General features: G+C 43.0%; 1 protein-coding gene across 2 annotated transcripts in view; it reads left to right on the forward strand.

The window, feature by feature from the left end:
- The window catches only part of MARCHF3 (membrane associated ring-CH-type finger 3), a 323,022-nt gene that overhangs the window by 60,303 nt on the left and 236,285 nt on the right, over positions 1 to 26,434 (forward strand). For both annotated transcript variants that reach the window (XM_068271655.1, XM_068271654.1), the window contains exon 2: positions 6,700 to 6,780. The gene's annotated coding sequence lies outside the window, so the exon portion shown is untranslated. The remainder of the gene's footprint in view (positions 1 to 6,699; positions 6,781 to 26,434) is intronic.

Below are 26,434 nucleotides of genomic sequence, written 5' to 3' on the forward strand. Positions count from 1 at the left end.
GGAAGCATCAGAGCACGCTAACACCTTAGACACACTTGGGCATTCTGGCACACAAAGAACATCTGGGCACACTGGCACAAGAGAAACCTCTGGGCACGTCAAGGAACTGTGAGCCTCAGGGTCAGCCAAGACAGGACCAAAACCAGGACCGGCCAAAAAAAAATCATCATGACTAGACTTCGCAACTACTGGACTTTCACACAAGAATGCAGGATCAGACTTAGATGTCGCTGATTCCAGCAAGGTCAGTAACAAATCAGATTCAGGGGCACTAACAAGACAGGACAAATCTTCTGATGTATGCACTGAACCAGATAGGGACTCCACAACTACCTCTGGATTGGACAGAGACTCATCTAATACACTGGATTGGAGCTCATGAGGGGCTGCAGAACAAGTCAGTATTGCAGCAGCCCCTACTGGACTAGACAAAACTGAAGAATTCCCTGGACAGGAATGGGACTCTGGAACCTCTGCCACAACGGCCAGAGAACCAGAATCTTTCAGGATACAGGGCTGGGTTTCAGGAACACTCATTAGACCGGACTGAAATTCTGAGATTTCTATTATTTTGACCAGAGAATCAGAATTATCCATGTTACAGGGCAAAACTTCTGAAACATTCAGAGGACAGGGCTGGAGTTCCTCGGCTGTTACAACACTGGAGAGGGACTCAACAACATTGGTTAAATCAGACTGTGTACAGGGCAAGGTATCTAACACACTTGCTGACGAGGACAATATTTCAATGGCTTCTGCTTCGCTGGGCAGAAATTCATCAAGTTTTATTAGAGCAGACTGTAATTCCAAAACAGCTGCTAGACAAGTGAATATTACTGCAACACCAACTGAGGTAAGCAGTGCCTCAGACTCCTCTGCTAGAGGGTTTGAAGTATCCAAAGTACTGGGTGAAGCATAAGACTCTGCGACCACAGCTTCACTGGACAGGATCACTGAACAGTCCATATTGCAGGGCAAAACCATGGAAGCACCTGCTGGACAGCATAATGATTCTGTGACCTGAGTTTCATTGGAGAGATCTACTGCACAATTCATGGTACAGGGCAAATTTACTGGAACATTTTCTGAACACGGTAATAATTCTGCGATTTCGGATTCACATAGCAGACGCTCTGAGTTATTCACGAAACTAGAGTGAGGTGTAGAAACAGGAAGATCAAAACACAATGTTTGCGCATCTGAATCACCATTCAATTGGAAAATTGGAAAATTCAGATGCTGGGGTTCTGAGGTTTCTGGACAGGATTGCTGGGACTCGGAAACTGATGTAGTGCATCTATTGGCATCTGCTGGATCAGACAGGAGTTGAACTTTATCAACACAGGTAATTTCTGCAAAAATGTTTGCAGAGACAGGCAAGATTTTTCTGGTGTCTGTTTCACTGAACAAAGACTCATGTGTACTGGCTAGGCTGGACTCAGAAGTCAACAGGACCTCTGGATTCTCTGCTGAGAAATTTGTGCAGGGCAAAGTTAAGAAAGTATCAGTGGCTTCTGTTTTACTGGGAAATAACACTGAGTTATCCATGGTACAGGGTGGAGTTACAGGAACATTCACAAGACATGGCAGGGACTCAGTAACTGGAGAAGTGGGACAGTCTCCAATTGACAGTGTGTCTTCCCTGGTATCAACTGATTGAATCGCATAAAAATCGTCCAAAATCATTTTCCACACATTGATCAATGGAGCCACAAAGTCATACCCACACACACCAGTTTTTATTAGGTTATAGGCAGACTTAATGCACGCATTCAATACTAATTCACTTTTTGCACTGTAAAATTGACAAAATGAACTTGAATCATTCTTCCATTCATAGACCAGGGCTTCCATCTCTCCTTTCTCAAATGGAGGATCCCATGCATACTTAACAGGCTGATCACAGTTTGCAAATGTGGTTGTGGCAGAAACATGTATTGGGTTATTTAGCAGGCGATTGGCAGATTTCTTATTCCTAAGAATCTCTAATACCTGTAGCAAGTGTTGGACTGTAGTGTATGCAAATTTTCCTTGCTGCACGAATAGATTGATTTGTTCAATACTCTGTAATATATCCTCATAATCATACTCAGATAATTCTTTTAAACAAAAATCTTTATTTTCCCTAGCCAGTGATGAAAGTTCATTAGTAGTTTCATAAGTCCATTTAACTCCCCTGAAAGACAATTGCATTTCATTATCTGTTAATGGCAGAATCTCATTGCAGGTCTGATGCGCAGTCGCTAAAGATAACGATTCTGCAGATTGGACACGTTTCTTAGAACGTTTGCGTTTTGCCTTAGACCCTGCTGTTTTTGGTGATTTATTCAAAGCTGCAGGAAAATTATCAGTAACACTCTCTGCTTGCTGATCATTTTTGCAAGCAATTGAAGAAGCAGCTGATTGGCCTGCTGCCAGGAGTTCATTAAGAGGAAAAGGCAATGGATCTATGCGCAACCAATTGTGAATTACAAAAGCTATAAATTGCAAAGGACTTGTCTAAACTGAGTGTGATCTAAGACATCGATTGCCCAATCAAAAAGTTTGCCCTTAAAAAGAGCACAAACGATCCAATCAGACCAGGTAGAAATTGCAGAAGCCCGAAAGTCGGGATTGGCCAGAACTTTAACCAATTCTGATATAAATTTGTCTGTAACTTCAGGACCAAGCTTTTCTAATTTTTTAAAGGAGCAGGACCCCTGACAAACAGTGTCATAATTTCTGGAAATCCCCCCCACAATAGGGATTGGTAATGGGGCTATCATAATGTTAGGCTTGGAGGTGTATTCTCCACGGTCAGCACGTGATGCATAAGCTGACGTGAAGGAGGTACACACACCAGCACAAGGAATCAGGATATCCCCAGTTTAGTGGAGGAGAGGACTGACTCCAATAGGAGATTGTGGCGCACAGAGCCGGTGCAGATCCGAACAGCCACAAACAATACTTTCGTGATAACGTCTCAGCGCAAAGTAGCGCTGAGCGCAAAAACCAGAACTGAGGAGATCAGGGCAGGTAGACAGAATGAACGCTTGCTTAACTAGCCACTACTTAGTGACAGCAAGCGTCCACAACAAGACAGACTGGAATGAGGCAGCCAATGCGTTTGCAGCGATGGCGTGCCTCACAAAGGCAGGACAGGATAGTCAGGAAATAGCAGGATCAAGATAGATGAACGTAACACAGACAAATATACAATAAGTATGTTTTCCTAGCGTATTACAATTACAGCTATCAATGAAACTATTTGTAACGTCTGACTGACATATGTATATATCGGCAATGAACCGATATATGACATAAGCAGGAACACTGACTAGCACTGGAGCAATACAGGGAACAGGACTCAGAAGGATTCGCTATCTCTTTGCAGAGATGAACGCAATCCACAAACGGTAACAGGACAGGATTCAGAAGGATTCGTTATCTCCTCGCAGAGATGAACGCAATCCACAAACAGGACCAGGAGCAGGATACTAACTCAGCACGGGTGATCACGATACGCGCAAACTACCAAAACGTGCTGGAAACCTGACTAACTGAACACAGGATATAAACAGTTCGTGTACGTATATATCAGCGTCACTGATGTATCAACATAACACGAATACAAGGAAAATAATAAACGTGCTGGTATGCATATATATTGGCAATGAACCAATATATGATGCAAGACCAGCAAAGTATCTTTAGAACAAGAAACACGGTCTGGGGCTGAAGCAACAGCAAGACTAGCTACACTGAAACTATGATAGGCCAAGGAAACCCTGCAGGAAGCAGATCTTTATACTGAGGTCATCCAATGGGAGCAGACATGCAGATTCCCACACAGGTGAATGATAATCAGTCACAAGCTGACAGCAGGGAAAGGCAGACAAAGCTATGCAGCTTGCATGGAAAGAGATCAGAACTGCCTGAGCAGCAGCACTACTACTGCCAGCAATACCTGCTGCAGCAGCGGTCATAACAAGCAGCAGCCGATGGATGGATGGAGCCGGCATCCAGCAAAGCCAAAGGTTTCCCAGTTAGCGCAGTGTCTTCATACGACAGTGGAGCTCCTGGGTAGCAGCGGTGGACTCCACAAATCCTGTACCTGCACAGAAAACTGATCCAGGCAATGGCAAGGCATAAAAAAACAGCCTAAAGGTGCAATACTAACTAAAGGGTGCAAGAAAGGCTTTTGTACTATTATTATAGGTAACAAAACTTTAACACAAACCTGAATTATTTCAAAGCCTTCAAGAAAAACTCACCCCCTTCCCCAAAACGGTATCTGCTACTTTTTCTCAAATTAATTCTACAGTTCAGTAATAAAATTGAAGTAAAACCATCCTGCTGCATGTTATGGTGAGGACTCTGGCACAGCTTCCTGGTTGGCACTTCATGACTCCTGAGTGCTTGTGCACATGGGACTGTGCATGAGGGATTCTGTATACTGAGCATGTGCAGTTCATGCACTTGCACATGCTCAATGTAAAAGCACTCATGCAGGGACAGTACTGAGGATGAATGGGAGCAAGTTGCGTGTTGGGTGATAATATTGGACTTGCTTTTTCAACATTTTTGTTTGGTAATGAGCAGTCAGCGTACACCTGTACCGACTTTTAAAAGGTTCTTGAAAGTCATGAATGATTATTTTGGGTGTTAGGTCAGTCAAGTTCCATCAGAGATCGGAAGCAACAGGCAGAGAGAAAATACTAGAGCAGTAGAAATGTGTCTGCTGTCTTGCCAGAAATATTTCCTTATTGGTGTAACGATCGGTGTAACACAGAGAGAGGATCTGATTACCGGTGATCTGCAGTATCACTGGGAATACAGATATATACCAGATTATAGATGATCTGCAGTATCACAGATAATCAGATATATATGCTAACCTCTGGTCACCTGGGAAGTAAGAGTGTTTGGTGCAAACAGTATATACAGAGGGCTAGGCCTCAGAGCAGTAAGGAGTCCTGCACAATTCCTTCTAGACTCTCCCGGAAGGAGGAGTTAGGCTGAGAGAAGGAACGAGAGTGACACTCAAAGGGGAGTGTCACTACCAGGACTGGAAACCGCCTCAAACAGTAAGGTCGGTTCTCGAGGTCGGACAGGCCAGGTCGTAAACACACGGACAGATAAAGTACAGATTCAGAAGGCAGAGGCGGAGTCTAAAGTATAGGCAGGGTTCGGCAACAGGGTATCAGAAATATCGAGGTACAAAATCAGAAGGCAGATGCTGAGTCTAAGGACAAGCCGGGGTTCGGCAACAGAGTATCAGAATGACAAGGTACAGGATCAGAGTTCAGGAGAGTAGTCAGGCAGGCAGAAAGTCATAACAGATAATCACAATCAAACTAGTACTTTAAACTATCAACAGAATCTAACTAAGTGTAGGATTACAGCTCTAGCTGGTCCCGGCACACTTTAGGATCTGACTCAGGTCTGAGTGCTACTACCATGTGATCGCAACGCCAGACAACCAGCAGAATGACCAGCCTCCAGTATATATACACACAACCTCTCCAGCACCTCCCTAAGTGCTGGACCAATGAGAGAGGGCCGAGTTGTCAGCTGACCAGCCTGGTCAGCTGACCTTTTTCTGGCTGCCATATAGGTCCTGCCTCTCCGCGCGCACGCGCGTCATTCTAAATCTGGACGGACTATGCGTCCCAGCCACCCCAGCACTGCTCTGCGGTGTTTCTGTAACGGGGCCATGTGCCCTAACCGCCGCGTCAGACGCGGCGGTTACTCCGCGCTCCACCATGCTCTTCACAGCCGCCTCACGCTGAGTAGAGGCTGCTGTTTTTTCGCGCTCCGCCAAGCCGCTCACGGAGACAGACGCCTCTCGCTGAGTAGAGGCGGCTGTCCTTCCGCGATTTCTCACAATTGGTTATAGAAGTATAACGATAGTAAAAAGACAAATAAAAGTCTATATTAACCTGAAGATGTGTGGAAATCTTTAGCTATTTATCTCTCTGGACACTATCCTGGCTTGAATCCCAGCCAAGGCACTATCTGCACAGAGTTTGTATGTTCTCCCTGTGTCTGTGTGGGGCTATTCCGGGTACTCCAGTTTCCTCCCACATCCCAAAAACATACTGTACAGATAAGTTAATTGGCTTCCCCTAATCTTGACCCTAGACTATGAGGAACATATGACAATGAGGGACAGTATAGGTATATACTCTAGAAAGCGCTGCGGCAGATGTCAGCACTATATAAATACTAAATGATAATATCTTTCCATGACTAAGTATGCATCTATGGGGCTTTTTCACAAAAGTCCAGTAAAGTTGCCAGCACATAGTAAATTTTACTGTTAATTCCATCTACAAGGTTGCACTCCATAAGTCCGACCCACGTTACCAAGCTAACACGTACCATGTCAGTATAATTTCTATGTGCTGCCTGCGCACAGCAGCTTTACCAGACTTTTGCAAATGTGCCCCTGTATCTCAGTAATGACACATTACTTTGGCATGAGGAGTGCAGCCAAACTAAGCTAGTATTTTCTATTTATAGCAGGACGATTTGAAGTAGGATGGTGCCATTTAATGGCTAACTTTAAAATATTCAAAGAATAAGCTATGGATAGATGGTAGTACTTTCGTGAGAGTCTTATGATTGTACTATTTTATACTGAAAGCTTACTATTCAGTCGGCTTTAACTGATGCTTACATGGTATAATAATGTACTCTACGATCTTTTGTTGATAGGAAACAAGAAAAAGAAAGGCTCTATAAATAGAAGTTACAAGACGGTGATACAGTAAAGAAGGAATTTCCACACATCTTCAGGTAAATATACACTTTTATGTGCCTTAATATTTGTACACTTTAAAGTGGCTTTCTTTTTATTGCTGTCTTTTTACTGTTGGTTATCAGCCTCAGCACTTTGAGCAAGAGTTAGTGCGGATTATTTCTGTGTGCTAAAATGCTACATTTCTCTGCTCTTGCTTATGTTTGGAAAAAAAAAAGGATAGTGTTATTTTGAGGGTGTATTCACAGTGGGACAAGTGCGGAATACTCATGTCTTTTTGTTGCAGAGCAGTGGGTAGTGGTGCAGAGATATGCCATTCCTTATGAGTGGTAATACATCCAAAAAATAGTAGTGCATTGGTATTAGCACTGGAGATAATGAGAACAGACCCATTTACAACCATAGGTCCACTTTGCATTGTCTGTTCTGTACTACATGTTGCTTTATACTGCAGTGCAGGGTCGGTAGTGTGAGAGGACTAGGGATGAGCAGGCACATTTTCGGTTGCCAAACTTTTTTGTGGAATTGCACCGACTTAGAGACACTGAAGCAAAAAAATATATGATATAATGAATTGGTTGTGTAGTATGGATAATTACTAGAACATTAGTAGCAAAGAAAATATTCTCATATTTTTATTTTCAGTCATATAGTGATTTTATAACATTGCATTATTCTCTAACATTTGCAGTTTACACACTACTCAGCATTCTAAATGATTTTACAGAGCAGCCCAGTGAACTATTGACCTGTCCTCTGGATAGAAAAAGAAAATACAGTGACTGAAGTTGAGATAACAAGCTTCAGAAGACAGAGCTCTCTGCAACTTTGAAAGCCGTGGAGTTCAATGCCTCTTTTGCATAGAACAAAAATATAACAACTGGAGTTTCTTAACTCTTGCTGTACTGGAAACAATATTAGACTCATGTCTCTGCCCCTAATGTTTAATTTCTTAGCTGTACTACGCATGCAAATTTTTTTTCACTTCAGTGTCTCTTTAAGCAGTTGAAATCCCTGTACATGCTATACTCACCAAATTTGTTATTAAATGTTTGGTGTATCAAGACAAATAGTGGGAACAAAGGGGAGAACAAATCAGGAAAACCTTTGTTGTTTTAAAGAAAATAGATAAGCTACAATGGGAAAAGTGATTTTTGTAAATACAGATGGCAAAACTCTGTTAGCAAAAATGTATGGACCCACCCTTGCTGAAATATTAGCGGGAATGCCAGAGGCATTTTCACTCATCTAGAGAGGACCCTCACAGGGGATGGTGGAGATCAGGCTAATGGCTTCAGTTCACTGAGAAATTTACCAAAAAAAACCATAGTTGTAGTTCACTAAGACCCTTTTAGTAGTAAGTAGAAGTCTAACCAGCTGTGGAGTAGGTCTCGGCGGTGAGTTGTTTTCTGCTACAGTGATGGTCTCACACTTCTGGCCAGAGTTGTGATGATTCTTCTGGTACAAGTGGTCTGCCATGAGCCATTCATTTGTAAGTTGCTGCTTCTGATAGCTACAATAGTAAAAGGCATCCCCAGCATTCATTTAGACTGCATAACCCCTCTAGTCCTTCGGATTTGTTGTATCATTGTATAAATGTTCACATCTAAAGGGATACAGGAGAACCTCTATGAATGTGCATCTCATGTTTTTTTCTTCTTTCTAATGTCCAGCCCGGCAGTACATCGGTAGCAATGATTTGAATAGTAGGAAAGGGTGGCTCCTTCTATTGGCTGTCTCCTTTGCTGTTCATTTTACCGAATGCTGTTTGTTAGTTACCGACAGCTCAGGCTGGTCTTAAAGAGGAACTTCAGCCTAAACAAACATACTGTCATTAAGTTTCATTAGTTATGTTAATTAAAATAGATAGGTAATATAATCTCTTACCCACCCTGTTTTAAAAGAACAGTGTAACAAACGTTGGAGAGGCAGCCGCGGTGAACAGCGCTACCACCGCAGCGCCTCCAGCTCCCTGTTTAGCAATGTTTCCGTGCCTCAGGCGTCTAGCACGCCGAGGACGGGTCTGTCAGTTGCACATAGGGTTGCTTTGTCGCGTGCATGCGCGCACAGACAGGACCTTTATGCGGGGAGGAGGCACGTCAGCTGGCCGGCCGGTCGGCTGACGTCAGAGGAGCTGCTCGCCGCTCCTCATTGGCTGATAGGAGGGGGCGTGCCAGAGGGGTCTCCTCTGCTTCATAAGCCTGGCTAAATCACTCGCAACTGGTCTGCTGTTGCGAATACTCTGTGTTAGCGCTCAGACCCTTAGATAGTTCCGGTGTGCTTTGATTCGGGAGGAAACCGGGGATTTCACACAAGATAGGAATTGTTTGATAGCCTTAAAGAATTTACATTACTGTGTTATTATTTGTGCATGACTCTGGCTCGTTCTGACTACTCTTCTGCTCAGAGATTCTGTACCTCTGCCCATCTGATCTTGCTGCCGACTCTGCTTGCTTATACCTTCCTGTCTCTGCCTCCTGATTTTGTACTGCATCTGTCTGTCTCCGAACCCGATCTGTCTCACCACTCTACTCTCACCAGAGGGCCCTTGACTCTGGTGAGGGGCACTGTACTGCTAGTACCCACCAGCTCCTCTGGTGTGAGGTATTGCCAAAGCTATCAGTACTACTGTTGCACCAATCACTCATTGCATTTGTTGTCACATCAGCTTCTTATATACCAGTATTATAGGTGATTCTGCAGATCACCTTATAATCAGGTATATATCTGCATTATAGGTGATACTGCAGATCACCTAATAATCAGAATTCTGTTCCTTGCTGACACAAATCGTTACAAACAGGCAAATGTTTGATTTCATGAGGGCAGCCATCTTTTTGGTTGAAAGGAGGTGACAGGGAGCATGAGACACAGTTCCAACTGTCCTGTGTGCTGATCACCCCTCCCAGTTGCTAGGCAACGTGAATAACAACATAGGAAATCCCATCATGCTCTGCACAGCAGCAGGGTAAAAATGCCCGGGCAGTTTTCTTTCATGGGTGGAGCTTAGCTAAAAATGCAGCTAAAAATGATGATTTTGTAAGAAAAACAAAGTTCTGATGCTGTCAAACTGTTAAAGAAACACCAAGCCTTTTCAATTCTGCTGAGTAGATTTTTATTCCGGAGGTTCACTTTAAAATACCAAACATCTCACTTAGTTTACTGAAAGATCTAATCTTAGTGAAGTGATACATTTTGAGATATTTACAGTAATTTACCAGACTAGTTAGTCATTTTACTTTTACATGCAGTAATGGCCTTAGTGAATTGAAGTTTGACTGCATGTTGGGTAAAATCCGCTGTTTTCTTTATTACTGAATGCGGTAATGCTTAGTGAATTTACTATCATAAGAATTCAAATAATTTGTATTCTTTCAATAAATTATTTTGTTATGTTCAATAAATAGTTTTTTTCCTGAATCACTTCAATCCTTGTGGTGCGTTTCTTCCTTTGATCCCACACAGGCTGGTTATTAGATCTCTCTGCAGTAGATGGTGTGCATGTGATGTATGAATCATTCTGCTGCTGACAGTGGTGGCCTGCAGTGCTCTGCATCTTGTGCTCTCTGTAATAAATGTGATGGGGTGAATGAATTTACACTGGGCTGTCAACTACAGCTGCTTGTTACTAGGTGTGGATAGACTGAATCTCCAGGATGCTGCAACTGTGTTCATCTGTCTTCTCACTGTTATCCTACACAGCCAGGGCAACCTCTGCTCCTGAATGTCACCTGACACATGTTTACAGGCTAAGCTGGCCTTGTGAAGCCGCCAGTAGGAAATAACATGGGCATTACTAATGCCAGCAATACACAGACAGATGGTTTGTGCAATCTGACAAAAGATTTCCAAATAAACGCCTAACCGAGAGCAGAAACTACGATGTGCTCCTGATAGATTTCCATCTGATAGATTTCTGGAACTTCTGCCTTCAGATATGACTTGTTTTAATCAGATAGCTGCAGAGAATAAGATCCTATTTTATGGCTCGCAGTTAGAACTTTTACATATTTGTTTTTTCAGAGAGATGATTGATTTTGTCCCCAAGTTGGGGTCATTGTTCAGTGAACGCTATAATGAGAATGATATCAATGAAAGCTGATGATATACAACAGTAGTGAATTGGGGCATGTTGGTAGTGTAGGTCCGGTGAGGATGCGTTCTGTACAGCGAGGTCACAATGCCAGGCTGTTATAACAATAGCAGAAGAGTATTGTACTGTGTGCCTCAGTAGAGGATGCTCTCACTATCCTGCTAATTTTTCATGTATCAGTAGTGTCTGAATCACACACCAGAAACAAGCATGCGGCAAATGCAATCAAATTTCAGTCAAACACCTGATCTGCATGCTTGTTAAGGGTGATTGGATTAACGTATTAGTGACAGGGGATCAGCAGGGCTGCCAGGCAACTGGTATGGTTTAAAAGGAAACAAATATGGCAGCCTCCGTATCTCTTCCAGGTCAGTCATGCTGTCTGTTGCAGCCTTTAGGAATATTCAGCACATTTTTTTTCTTAGCATTCCACAGCGATGGGAAGCCTCACAGAAATCTATGGAAGCATTAAACAAATATTTGGAAATGATGTGGGAGGCAGTTGTCAGTGAACTTTTTACTTAGTAAATCCTGTTTATTACTTAACATGACATTTAGAAAATGCCTGAAAACATGCTCACTGCAATCTGTGCTATTGCTGGCATCTATAAATGCTTAAAGCGAATGTCTAGGATTTCTGTAATACGCTGGCTTCAGTAGCCAGCCCCTGTACTATAGACGGACAAAAAGTAGGGATAATAAAAATTGCACCCTGCAGGAGGAAAACACAGAGACAACAGGAGCCCAAATGGTGCAGTATGTCACAGTACTAGAAGTATGTAAAATATGCGAATGTATTATACTCACAAAGGTGGGTTGCAGAAGGGCAACCGACCACTAGAAGCAGGTGGAGATGTATAACCCCAACTCCACTCGGGTGACCAGACGGAGCTGGTAATGGTCGCACTCTTGATAAAAAGCAAACCTCAAATGACCTAAACTGGTCAAAGAGGGTTGCTCCCCCTCCAAAAGGAGGGTGAAGGCACAAGGTAAAGGGGGAAGAGGCGCCCAGAGCAGATAAAATACGTTAAAAACAAATAAAATGAAAAAAGTGAGGTGGCTTACCTCAATGAAGACAAATTCACGTAGTAATAGAATTTTATTGCACTGGCAACGCGTTTTGTGGGTGCATACCCACTTCCTCAGGCCAAATAGCAGTGCCTAATAGTGCTTGTAGCCACAAATAAGGTGCCTGGGGGGAGGGGGGCACAGGTACATTGGGGAGGGGGATGAGGAGCAGGACAAACAACCTATATGTTTTTCTGTTTAAAAAATGACCATGCTCAGTACTTGTTCTCAGCTATTAAAGTGGACCACCTGAACTCACAGGAGAGGAGGAAAACATATAGAGGTGCACTCTGTATGTACTTAGAGAATTTAGCCTGTCTAATTACCCCTCATCAGTGACTAAGCACAAGTTGTAATTTGATCCCTCAGCTGTATCAGCTGCCTGACAATGCCGAGAGCTAATTGGTAAAAACAGGATGTTCACAAAATGTCAGCTTCCACGAAAGCAGGAAGTAGAAACACTTCATATTTATTGGAGGGTTTGTATCAGCTGTAACAAAGAAATGTTTTTTGTTTAAAAGTTATTATGCTGTTGCGTATCTTATAGAGAGGAAGTTCTGAGTTCAGGGCTGCTTTAAGTGAGTAGTCATGTGACTGCTGTCTCTCTCCACTGTCCCCAGATTGCCAAGCCTCTTCTGTAATTGTAACAGTTCAGGCCATTTCCCATCGCCTAAAGCATGTCACTGGAAGACAACCATAAAATTGCGACTCTCTAAATGGTTGATAAGGTCTTCAGTAGGATTATTTTTAAACAACACTGTCATTACTTTGAAGTACAGAAGGTGGAGACTTAACGTTTTGTGTGCTATAAGGTTGATCTGCTTTATGGTCAGAGTATCAGTATATTGCGCTCACTAATATGCTGCTATCAGCTTTGCAATGGTTCTTTCATCTGTTTCATGCACATTGCATTGGTATTCCTAACCAATCCCATTCTCATTCCCGACATCTGATTTTAACCTTTCTTCTAATGTAAAGCATTACACTTGACCCTGATCTTCCCCTCATCGCAAACCCCTTTTACTTAGCTCTAAACTTCCCCTAAGGTAAAGCCTTTCCTTCTTTCTAACTCTAACCTCCTAACTCTAGCATTTACATCTAATGTCCCCTACTCTATCCTAAACCCTCCAAAATGACCTCTAAACTCTAACCTTCATCAGTACTCACCTCCTGCCGTTTTCAACCCTGTGGCAGAATAAAGTATCCAAACAGCGCTTAGCTATGCAATAACTGTTGGTGCTCAAATTATACACCTCTCGCTATTTTGTATTGGCTCTATGGTAGGGCCAGGAATCTGTGCTCTCAGAATTACAGATGCAGTTCAGTTAGGGCATTCATGTCAAACTCTGGCTTGCGGGCCATATCTGGCCAACAATGCCATCAAATTTGGCCCGTGTTTTCCTCACATGCATTATATACACGTGAGCGCTAAGCCTATATGGCTAAACCCTAAAACTATTAAACCACATGATGAAGGAGAGGAGCTACTAGACACTGGAGAACTGTATATGAGAGGAAGACGGGCCACTAGACACCTGTAAACTGAACTGTATTGGGAGGGGGGGGGGGGGGGGGTCGGCTAGGCACCAAGAAACTGTATAGAGAAGCAAGGGAGGCCATTAAATGCCTGGGAACTGTATTAGAGAGGTGGCCACTAGACATTGACAACTGGTCCCAGTTTTCAATTTCACCTCTCTGTGTATTTGGGTTCAACAGCCCTGAGTTAGAGGAACGTGCACTGATAACTAGGGGAGTGGACATTTTATATTAAAAATTGCATATATTTTTCTCTTTACCTGCCATACATCTTCTTTATTCTCTTGTCTCCGAGTGCTGGATCTTTCAGTGTCTGACAGTCCTGTGCCATGCCTGTGACCTGTGTGATGACAGCATTGTGGGCACGTCTGAGAAAATGGAGTTACATTAAATGAAATCAGTATTGAAAATGTTTCTGTCATGAAAACCATATTGCATAAAACCTCTTCTAAACTTTTTCTCATGTGCACGCATCACCTTCTTGTGCTTTTGTAATTGGCACTTGTCACAGCTATTCTTAGCTCCTGGCGTTAATCATGGCCACTATTGAGCTTTCCATGTAGTGATCCTGAGAATAGTCACAGCTGCCTGCTACCACCACTTTTATACCGAGAACAAAATCAGCATGGAAATAGTTTGTTTTAAATGTATATACTTAAATGTGAGAACAGATTTACAAGAAAATGTTAGGTGGGCGAGAGTCCACTGGTGTACAGATTGGGCTTCATTTTACAACTCTTTAAAGCAAACCTATGATATAATGAATTGTATGTGTAGTACAAATAATGAATAGAACATTAGTAGTAAAGAAAAGAGTCTCATATTTTTATTTTCAGTTATATAGCTTTTTTAAACATTGCATCATATTGCCACAGTTGCAGTATTAAAACTACACTGGCCTCAATTCTCTAAGATTATGCTGGAGATAATAAGGCAGGAGATAACTTACCCTCACACAGTGAGAGAGTTATCTTATCTCTTCATTCCATAAGTTACCTCCTCTGTAGTTAAGTTACCTCCTCTGTAGTTCTTTTCAAATGCAGTTATTAACAGCCTGTCTTTAACTTTAGAATTCTGGAGTTATTTTAAGGATTGAATAGTTAACTTTAGAGATCTCACCTTAACTTGAAGACAGAAGAGTTAACTTTAGGTTGGCCTGAGGTAAAATGTTTCCTGAATACTACATGCCTTATCACCATGGTGATTTCTCTAGAAACGTTATTAACCACTTGCCGCCCAAGTGATTTCCCATTGATCTGTGCTAGGTGGGCTTTTCAGCCCCCAGCACAGATCGTATTGCAGGCAGGGCGATCAGACTTCCCCCCCTTTTTTTCCCACTAGGGGGATGTCCTGCTGGGGGGGGGGGGTCTGATCGCAGCCGCTCTGCTGTGCCTTGCGGGGGGGCCTCCTCAAAGCCCCCCTCCACAGCGCTATTCCCCCTCCCTCTCCCTGGCCCTGTGGGCGGTACAGGACGGTGATACGTCCTGTACCGCCTCTGATAGGCTTCAGCCTATGAGACGGCGGCGATCCCCGGCCTATCAGAGGCTGAGGATCGCCGGTCTCCTTTACAGCGCTGCTGCAGCGCCGTACAGTGTAAACACCGGGATTTCTTCCCCGCGTGTTTACATTTCGCCTGCAAGCCGCGATCGGAGGCTCGCAGGCAGTTCACGGAGACACCCTCCGTGAACTGACATGATTTCCATGGAAACCCGCAGACAACCAGTTTACGCCGACCGGCATTAGCTGGTCATCAAGAGGTTAAAGACAGGAGATAAGCTTAGTGAATTGAGACCACTGTCTTTTTAAGATATAAACAAAGCAGAAATTATGAACCTTTTTGAGGGCTGTTGTATAGGGAATAATATTATTAAAACCTTAGCATACGCTGACGATATACTGTTAACATTAACAAATCCCGGTAACTCCTTAAAGAGACTCTGTAACAAATTGTTTATCTTTATTTCTTCTATGCTATAAGTTCCTATGCCTTTTCTAATGTGGTCTGGCTTACTGCAGCTTTTCCTAATTGCACAGTAGCTGTGTTATCTCTGTTATATGATCTAATCTTCTCTCTATAGTCGGCACAGTCAGGCTGAGGCAGTGAGACTGGAATGTGCAGGGCTGCTTGTGATTAGCTAGAAGCTGTACACACCCCCTGCAGGCTCTGTGTGACTAACACACTCTGCTTAGCTGAGCCTATTAGAAGCTGGTTAGTTTGTTTGTAAACACTGCCTAAAACTGGCAATTACAAGCCAGGTTTGCAGCAGAGAATGGCAGAAACAGCACAGAGGGGACCAGGAGCACATAATGAATAGAATGGTATGCTTTTTATTGTAAGAATTTCAGAGTACAGATTCTCTTTAAAAGCAACACTTAAGATTTTTGATATTTTTTGTAAGTGTTTAAACTTTAAGATTAGTATAAATAAAACTTTTATTCTGGACATTGGATGTTCTGAGGAAACAATTAAAATGGTAACAGATTGCTGTGCCTTCCCCTGGGCTAAAAAATCAATAAAATATCTGGGCATTGAGCTCGGCAATGAGTGTGGAGGACTCTTTGATCTCAGCTTTAAGGAGCTTATACCACAATGTAAAAAATTATTACAAGACTGGGATCGTCCTTATCTTAATATAGTTGGAAGGGTGGAGGTCGTCAAGATGATGGTCCTGCCCCGAATTATTAGCAAATTACAGTGTCTGCCAATATCGATATCTAGGTCTTGGCTGAAGGAGTGGGACAGAGTCTTTCAAAATTTTATTTGGGCAAGGACTAATCGGAGAATAGCATATAAACTGATTGCAAGGTCTAAAAAAGCAGGTGGCCTGGCTGCTCCAGATATAACTCGATACTATATAAGTATACACCTCTGTAGAATAATAGAATGGCGATTAAATGATCCGGCAAAAATGTGGCCATCAATTGAATTGAGTTATTTTGATCCACATATGGTGTTCTCATGGCATCTGGTAAATATACAAAGACTCTGCCAGTCAATTGTTCATCCATTTGCCTACCCAGCAATTAGATCATTATATGGAGTTTTAGACTCCTGGCAGACATTAACAGGCTGCTCCCCTATAACTTCGCTATTTAACAATCCAGATTTCACCCCAGGACAATCCAAAAACTGGTTAAGAGCGAATGGGATGAATACAGATGCCCGGATGATAGATGTTCAACAGAACCACATTTTTGATGGTTGTACAGATTGGGGCAGGATTCAACTACAAAGTTATATTACAACATTAAATTCCAAAGAAGGGAAAATTAGGTGAAAACCGAATTTAATGGAAAAGGTTATTGTACAACGTAGTAGGGTGCCAAAGCTGCTCTCAAAAATGTATTGTTTTATGGGCGAGATGCCACTTACAAGTAATTAAGGTTTTTGCAGAAAATGGGAAACTGACCTAGGTTCTCTACCCGGGCTAAGTTCATGGCAGGAGGTTTTTGATAATATATGGAGTATCCAAAGTAGACAGTACCAAGTTATGCAATATAAAGTAGTTTTAAGATGGTATTTTATCCTGCTAAAATCAAGAAAAGTCCTCAGTGTACATCTAGAACCTGTTGGAAATGCCAGAAGGAGGGAGGCTCTTACATTCATAAGTGGTGGAAGTGCAAAGTGGTGGAGGCCTTTTGGAAAAATATTGAATTCTTCTATATAAAAGAAGTCGACAGCAATTGCAGGATAGATTTTTGTTGCATTGCTTGGGACCTCCAACAGTAGCAAAAAAATTGAACATAAGTTACTTAGAAATGGCATATTGACAGCAAAAATGATGATAGTAAAAAAAAATTGGAAAAAACCTAACCTACCATCAATTTCAGAATGGGTATGGGAAGTGTACAATTGCTTGGAAACTGAAGAGAGCATGCATACTAGAGAGAGGGAGTTACAGCAAATTAAGAAAAGATGGGCTACTATCATTGATAGAAGAAGGGAGGAGGAAGGATGATACCTGTGGTTCCTTCACAATGTAGCGGACTACTGGCATTTAGATGAGGGAGTGGAGCTTGTAGAAATAAATATAAGGTAGAAATCAATAAATTCTTTATGCTGCAATTATGTTAAGCGCGGCGACGGTCGCTTTAGCGGGCGTTGGAGTAGGCGCTATGTATTTTTGTAGCACTGAAGGAGCGACAAGGCTAGATAAAGCGTCATTTGTAGCTACGCGAAAGATGAAGGAACTCTAGAAAGGTAGCTATGGGAATATAGATGGATGGGTGTGAGATTGAGAGTTTGAATGAGTAAGGATAGGTTAGTTATTATTGTATTTTGTTAAGGCTAATTATATTATGTATTAAAGAGCCTTTTTTTATATTAACTTTTTCTTCTTTTAACTATGATGCAAATATTTCCCAACATAAGAGGGCATCTATGAAGCCAGTTTGATGCAAGTTGGGTAGTAAGTAGGAGCTGAGTCGGAAAAGAAAGAAAAAAAAAAAGAAAAAGGAATTATGACCCTTTGAACTTTCCTGCAGTAAAACCTTATCTCAAGCTGTCTCTCACTGTTTCTTGGCTGTTTAAAGTGGACCTGAACTCTTACACAGGACAGAAGGAAAACAGAGAAATGCACCCTGTATGTATTTAGAGAGTTTAGCCTGTGTGATTCCCCCTCATTTGTGTCTAATCACAAGTTGTAATTTGATCTCTCCCCATTGCCACCTGAATGCCACGGCAGATAAGGCAGATAAGCTCATTTGAAAGCACAGGATGTTAACAATAGGTCTGCTTTCATGAAAGCAAGAAGTAGAGACATATTTATTGTAGGATTGGTATAAGCTGTAACAAATATTTTTTTCTTTAAAGGTTATTATCCTGTTGTGAATCTTTTAGAGTAGAGAAGAAGTTCTGAGTTCAGGTCTGCTTTAAGTGCTTCAGAAAACAGGACAAATAGCTCTGAGGAGCTCTTTTGCATAGATACCAACTGAAGTTTTTTTTTAACTCTTCCTGTACTAGAAGTCATTATGATACTCTTTTCAGACAAACAGTACTTCTGAACAGAGCGCAAGAAATGAGGTGTCCATCTTTCTAATCCTAACCTCTAAATGGAAAAAAGACATTAAAGTGCAGCGTAGGAGGGCTTTATTGTGTCAAGTGTAGTTGAATATGCATTTGTGTATCGAAGATTTGCTCTGTATATTTTGTCATAATGCAAGCGAGCGGCCTCATCCGTGAATTCGGAACGCATAGACTTATTATGATAGTACTCAGAATCATTGTGGTCACAATTCCTCTAAAAATAAAACTATGTAGTCCATTAACCCAGGCTGGGGCTGCAATTGATTTTCCTATGGTTTCTTTCCATTTGGATGAACAAACAAGGATGTGCTGGTTTTACTAATAGTCTTTTTATCTGAGACTTATATGAGGTTGTTATATGTACATTCGAATTAGGAATACGAGATGACATCTTTACAAGTATAATTATATTCGGCAGCCGAGGTATATTTAAAGGGGAACTGCACTCATAAAAAAAAGCTTTTGGCGTAAGTGATTCTTTATAATATGTACAGAAATGTTAGATGCTAAATTGAATCTTTACTGGAATTGATCTAAAGAAGTGGAGCATGAAAAAGAACACTGTGTAATGCAGCATAGAACAAGAATAGTATTAACCCAGTATTGAACTGAAGGTCAATGTCTTTGTAATACATACATATAGATTTTTTCCCAACTTTATCAAGCTTCAGTTAAAAAAAAAAAAATTCCTGTGTGTGTGTGTGTGTATAATATATATATTATATACACACACACATACACCCACAAATTATATAAAAATACACACATTTATATATTATAATATACGTGATCACAAAACTAAATAGTCAAGCCTGGTGGACATTGGGGCACGATCACCGCTCCCATCTCTTAAAGAGACACTGAAGCGAAAAAAAATATATGATATAATGAATTGGTTGTGTACTATGAATAATTACTAGAAGATTAGCAGCAAAGAAAATATTCTCATACTTTTATTTTCAGGTATATAGTGTTTTTTCTAACATTGCATTATTCTATATGTACAGATTACACAACACTGAGCATTCAAAATGAGTCTTTCAGAGCAGTCTGTGAAGTAATGAACTCTCCTCTAGCAGAGAAAAAGTAAACAGTTCACTTACAGTTGAGATAATAAAAGTCAGATAACAGCCCTCTCCAGAACTAACTTAGTCGGAGAGCTTAATGGCTTGTTTGCATAGAGATAACAACTGGAGTTTCTCAACTCTTCCTGTACTGGAAACAATTAGACTGATGTATCTGATCTTAATGTTTTATTTCTTAGCTGTGCTACACATACAAATCATAATATCATCATTTTTTTTTTTGCTTCAGTGTCTCTTTAAAGGGAATCTGAAGTGAAATTAAAATAATGATATAATGAATTGTATGTGTAGTACAGCTAAGAAATAGTAGCAAAGAACAGAGTCTGATATTGTTTCCAGAACAGGAAGAGTTAAGAAACTTCACTTGTTATCTATGCAAAAGAGCTTCCCTGAGCTTTGCAACCCAACTTGTGTCAGAGACAGTCCTATTTTCTGAAAATCTAGGTTTAGAGTGCAGAATAGGTAATACATTTAAGGAAGAGTTGTTTGAGACAAAAAAAGGTTTATTTGAATGAAAAACCTAATCATAACTACTTCCCTTTAGATTTACATCTTCATGAGGCATTTTCCTAATGTTAACCCCTTCACCGAACAAATACATCTAGTCTCCCTAACACTAACCTTTCTAAACAATGTGCAACCCTAGATCATACTTACCTACTCTTATCTTTAGTCTCATCCAGATCCAAGCACTGGGAGCCAACATATTAACAGCCAGTGCTTTCAGCTGTTCTAGTTGAACGCTGGTGCCCACATTACCCTTAAACTCAAAGAATGTTGCTAGTCGCTTATAAAAACCCCTTTGCTGATGTACCTGTGCCAGAATCATTGGCTCTGAGATTAACCTATTCATGTTACTACAGTAACCTCCAAGCACTAGTTATAAACATTAGGTTGCAAGCAGGTATTTCCAGTATGCAGACATGGGCTTTCCTGACTCCCATGATTAATCTTGGGTAGAGGTCTGTGGTGCTGACCTACTGTGGTTTGAGAGAGTTTTACAGTGGATAAATTCATGATTAAGAGGTCATGACAGCGTGTTCTAGTCCTCCTCCAAAGTTTCCTGCCATATTTTCTGCTCTTGCACAGTTGCTGTGAATATTCTGTGTCGAGAAGCAATCCAAGGCTTATCTGTCACTTCAAGTCATGAGAGAAGCATTTATGAAATTCATAGAGCCCATAGCTCGCTATAAAATGAGCCCCACAGCAGCTGGTGTGCCAGATGTTTCATGGTGTGTTGATTTGAAAGAGTTCTTATCTGAGCCATGGAAATGAACTTTAGGTACAACATTAAGAAGAACTTTTTTTTCTTGACCTTTTCGGGATTTGAAGAGCTTCAGCTTTTTTGGCAAAGCTGGTTTGAAATAACTTGTCTTTGTTCATATGCTGCTTAACCTACATAAAACAGGAAGCAGTTCATCTTTGGATTCCAGGCTTTGCTTACTGGCATGTAATGATTCGCGGGTATAAGGACTGAAAAAGTACAGAGAGGCAGACCTAGCTGATTCTAAAGTTGAATACTTACCTAACGATGCAGGATGATGAATCATAGCTACAACCCCTGTCAATGAGCGTTCCCCGATTCACCTTCATGCTGGTGGAACCCATGACGGCATACAACAGGCCTGAATGAGAGTTCAAGCGATCACGTACTTTGTGTGGGAGTCGTCAGGGATCTTAAAGCTCTGATCCGCTGTGACGGTTGTTGTCGCAGTGCATCACCAAACATCTTTTGTGTAATCGTGCGTCTCTACCCACGTTGCAAGATCGTGGAAATGATCGCTCATCACTCAAACAAATCAGTGAAATTGCGTAGTGGGTATAGGCCTTTACAGTCATGGTGTATGCTGAGCACATACTACACAAAACTGGGCAGAAAGTAGTTACCTAGCACACTAGTGACCACTAATTCCAAGAATGATGAACCACAAATCCCAGCGACACAGTAAACTAACTGCTAGTCCAGAAATTTTAACTGTAGATAATGTTCCCTTCAACACTGCTCAGGATGCTGGATGAATGACAAGTCCCAAGTCTCTACAGTCCATATTATAATCTGCATAGCAGTCCCAGTGGATTTACAGTCCTCAGTAGGATCTTAGATGAACACTGGCTCTTAACATAATACAACGGACTACTTTTTAACACTCTCCAGTCCTCTTGATAATCAAGCAATCCTTTTAGAAAACGGGCCATCTTCTTGATAAACAGGCATATGGATCCACACGATCTGATCCCTCTGAACAGTTCTCCTGTGAGAAGAGAGAACAGTAAGCTACACATTATCACTCCCCACTCCTCTTGATAGTCATGTCCCATTGTTGATAGGCATGTCCCATTGTCTACTTTTCACAATAGGTAGCCACTGTGTAGAGATAACACTGAGCTAAACAGGACTTTGCTCAATACTGCTGAAGCAAGATGAAACTTGGCTGAGGTGGCTAATAACGACTGCCTCTGCATAAACCCAGAATGTGTACAGCAGCTGCTACCCCCTTGGCCACTTAGTGTATCATTTTGCCCAAACAACGGCAGAGAAAATTGTTCTCCCCACGTCACTCACGCACTGCTCCGACATTCGGTCCACCTGTATAGCAGCAGAAAACATTAGCCTACAGGCTACTGACCCATCTTTACAGCCCTGGCCCTGCAATGTACCTGCCAGGGATCGGTTCCCAATCCACGTCGGTCGACAGACAAAGCCGTTAAGGAGGCCATGCAGAAGCTATCAGATTTCGCAGGCCTATTTATAAAGCCTGCAGCAGCACCATTCACCAAATTTATAAAAGTGGCGATCACCCATCAGAACATCTTTGAAGTGTGGAAATATTTGTGTAACAGTCCCTCCCCCACCATCAGTGGCATAGCATTAGGGGGTGCAGAGGTTGAGACCATTGGGCCAGAGGGTCCCTCCCTCAACCACAGTATTAGCTCCCAATTGGTCCTCTGTAGGTAATAATTACTTCTATATATGCTTTGAATAGTAGTTATCATTAATAAAATGTTTGCTATATCCTTCTTGCACCTCCGACACTGTGGTTATCCTTGGCAGGTCTTGGTGAGCGTTATCAAGTGTTATGTAGAGTGCTTGGGGGACCCAGTGTAAAACTTGCACCGTGGCCCATATCTACTTAGCTATGCCACTGCTCACAATACCTGCAGTCATAGATATCATAAAGAATTCATGATCCAAAGATATACTTTTATTTTTCAGGTCTCAATTCTCTGTGTTTTCACTGCTATTTTCCTCTATTTTTGAATTTGGAAATCAACAATGCAGTCCAGCACTTTAGAGGCTGACCGTAATGCTCATCAAACCACAAACATTTTTTTTATGGGATAAATATGTATATTTATTCAGATCTGTACATTGGACCTAATAAACCGAGAAAGACTAAGGTACAGAGAGATTGTCCAACACAGGGACAGCCCAGCCATAAGCAGTCAGCTGGGAGCTATATTATTAATTTAACATATTAAAAAGGCTTTTTCACACAGTCTGCTGTCTCGTCTGCTCTGCCTCCTCCTATAAGCCTTCAATGTTTTGCATGTATTTGATCTCCACATTAGTCCAGTATTCACAATTGTGACACAGCTGCTGGAGCCGAAGACAGAACATCAGAAAAATGCTGAATGAACTATAGCAGCACTCAATCTCCCAGTGGCAAAGCAAAGGTTTCTCAATGGGAATACAGCTGGGAAGTGAGTGCCATTTATTTAGGAAAGCCTCTAAGTTAAGTAAATTCCAGGAACTGCATAGCCCTAGAAGATCTATCTCAGTAGCTATTGCAGGCCTATGTGGTCAGTCTTCCTCTCATGTGACATCCCAGGGGCGTCGCTAGCCCTGTTTTAGGGGGGCACGTGCCCCCAATCTTTCCTGGGGTGCCACAGATCTCCGCCCGGCCGCCCCCTCTGTCAAGACTCAGCGGCTCCCTCCAGCCGCCGCGTCACTGACAGTCTCAGGATCAGGCGGCGAGCCGGCGACCAATCGTGCGGGCGCTAGGACCCAGCGCCCGCACTAATATGCGGAAGTGACATCACTTCCGCATATCGAGCGGGTGCGTCCAGCGCCCGCTCGTACATCTGGTCGGGTCGCCGCTGATCCTGAGGTCTGCTGAGAGGTAGGGGGGGAGCGGCGGCGGCTAGAGGGGGGGCCTCCCTGTCACTCACTCACTCACTCACTCCCTAAAGGGGCTCCCTGGCACGCACTCACTCCCTAAAGGGGCTCCCTGGCACGCACTCACTCCCTAAAGGGGCTCCCTGTCACTCACTCACTGCCTAAAGGGGCTCCCTGTCACTCACTCACTCCCTAAAGGGGCTCCCTGGCACGCACCCACTCCCTAAAGGGGCTCCCTGGCACGCACTCACTCCCTAAAGGGGCTCCCTGTCACTCACTCACTCCCTAAAGGGGCTCCCTGTCACTCACTCACTCCCTAAAGGGGCTCCCTGTCACTCACTCACTCCCTAAAGGGGCTCCCTGGCACGCACCCACTCCCTAAAGGGGCTCCCTGGCACGCACTCACTCCCTAAAGGGGCTCCCTGTCACTCACTCACTCCCTAAAGGGGCTCCCTGTCACTCACTCACTCCCTAAAGGGGCTCCCTGTCACTCACTCACTCCCTAAAGGGGCTCCCTGTCACGCACTCACTCCCTAAAGGGGCTCCCTGGCACGCACTCCCTCCCTAAAGGGGCTCCCTGGCACGCACTCACTCCCTAAAGGGGCTCCCTGGCACGCACTCACTCCCTAAAGGGGCTCCCTGGCACTCACTCATTTCCTAAAGGGGCTCCCTGTCACTCACTCACTACCTAAAGGGCCTCCCTGTCACTCACTCACTCCCTAAAGGGGCTCCCTGTCACTCACTCACTGCCTAAAGGGGCTCCCTGTCACTCACTCACTGCCTAAAGGGGCTCCCTGTCACTCACTCACTTCCTAAAGGGGCTCCCTGGCACTCACTCACTGCCTAAAGGGGCTCCCTGTCACTCACTCACTTCCTAAAGGGGCTCCCTGGCACTCACTCACTTCCTAAAGGGGCTCCCTGGCACTCACTCACTTCCTAAAGGGGCTCCCTGGCACTCACTCACTCCCTAAAGGGCCTCCCTGTCACTCAATCACTCCATAAAAGAGGCTCCCTGGCACGCACTCACTCCCTAAAGGGCCTCCCTGTCACTCACTCACTCCCTAAAGGGGCTCCCTGGCACGCACTCACTCACTAAAGGGGCTCCCTGGCACTCACTCACTTCCTAAAGGGGCTCCCTGGCACTCACTCACTCCCTAAAGGGCCTCCCTGTCACTCACTCACTCACTCCCTAAAGGGCCTCCCTGTCACTCACTCACTCCCTAAAGGGGCTCCCTGTCACTCACTCACTCCCTAAAGGGGCTCCCTGTCACTCACTCACTGCCTAAAGGGGCTTCCTGTCACTCACTCACTGCTTAAAGGGGCTCCCTGGCACTCACTCACTGCCTAAAGGGGCTTCCTGTCACTCACTCACTGCCTAAAGGGGCTCCCTGGCACTCACTCACTACCTAAAGGTGCTCCCTGTCACTCACTATCGGGGTCCCTGTCACTCACTACCTAACTGGAGGCGCCTGTCACTCACTAGCTAACCTGGGGGTCCCTGTCACTCACTACCTAACTTGGGGGGCTACCATATTAAGGGGGCATTCTGCCTATTTATGTGAAATGCTGTCTATTTATGTGCCTCATGACTGCTGAATGTGTCTTGTTGGGAGCCTTATGATTTGTTGGGGGCCTCATGATTGCTGAATTTGTCTTGTTGGGGGCCTCATGATTTGTTGGGGGCCTCATGATTGCTGAATTTGTCTTGTTGGGGGCCTCATGATTGCTGAATTTGTCTTGTTGGGGGCCTCATGATTTGTTGGAGGCCTCATGATTGCTGAATTTGTCTTGTTGGGGGCCTCCTGATTTGTTGGGGGCCTCATGATTGCTGAATATGTCTTGTTGGGGGTCACATGATTGCTAACTGCGAGACTATGGGAAAAGCTGAATCCTTATCATATGAGACAATAGCATTAAACCTACTTTTTTAGCGTTTTAAAACAGAAAATAAAACTGGGAGGTTCTAAAAAATTGAATACATTTTTCAGGAGTAGGATGGATGAAATTGTTTATCTTCACAGTTTATTTTCAACTTAGATTTTCCATAATGTTCATGTATGAGTTAAAACGTTTGTACAGTATTTAGTTTAAATTGCTGTTGCCACTTTGCGATAGATACCGGTAAGTGACTTTTGGGTTGCAGTTTGGGCACTCGGCCTCCAAAAGGTTCGCCACCACTGTCCTAATCTGATGTCCCACCATTGCTAGGTTCATGTAAATTTGTCTCCACCCGTTACCACACCTATATTCTGGTCCATGGCCCACCCATTTTTTGGTGCGGCGCGATAAGCACGCCGCACAAGGTGATCGTCATATTTTTGGCACGCTAGCTGCAGTGTGCTGAATTCTGCTGCCTACAGTATGTACAGTATATATAGTGCTTGCACTGTGTGCTGATTTACCTCCAGTGTGTACAGTGTAAGGTGTTACTCTGTGCCTTTATTGATTGTAAACCAGCTGTATTGTATGCTGATCCCTGCTACTTTCAGTATGTACAGTATTAGCTGTAAAGCCTGGTACACACATACAATTTTGATTAGCCAATTTTAGCTCTGTTCATAAAATTCATTGTCTGTTGGCCCACTTACTGCACGGGGGTGGGAAATTGGGGGTCAGTGATTGACCAATCAAAATTGTATGTGCGTATACATCTTTGATCTATGCCTATACTGATTGTAAATGATCGAAATAAAGGACAGGGGGCTCCGTCCAATATTTCGATGGGCAGGCCCGTTATCCGTAGCTTACACCGCTGCTAAGTTCATGT

This window comes from Hyperolius riggenbachi, chromosome 1 (genome assembly GCF_040937935.1).
Source record: "Hyperolius riggenbachi isolate aHypRig1 chromosome 1, aHypRig1.pri, whole genome shotgun sequence".
In the NCBI taxonomy this organism is placed as follows: Eukaryota; Metazoa; Chordata; class Amphibia; order Anura; family Hyperoliidae; genus Hyperolius; species Hyperolius riggenbachi.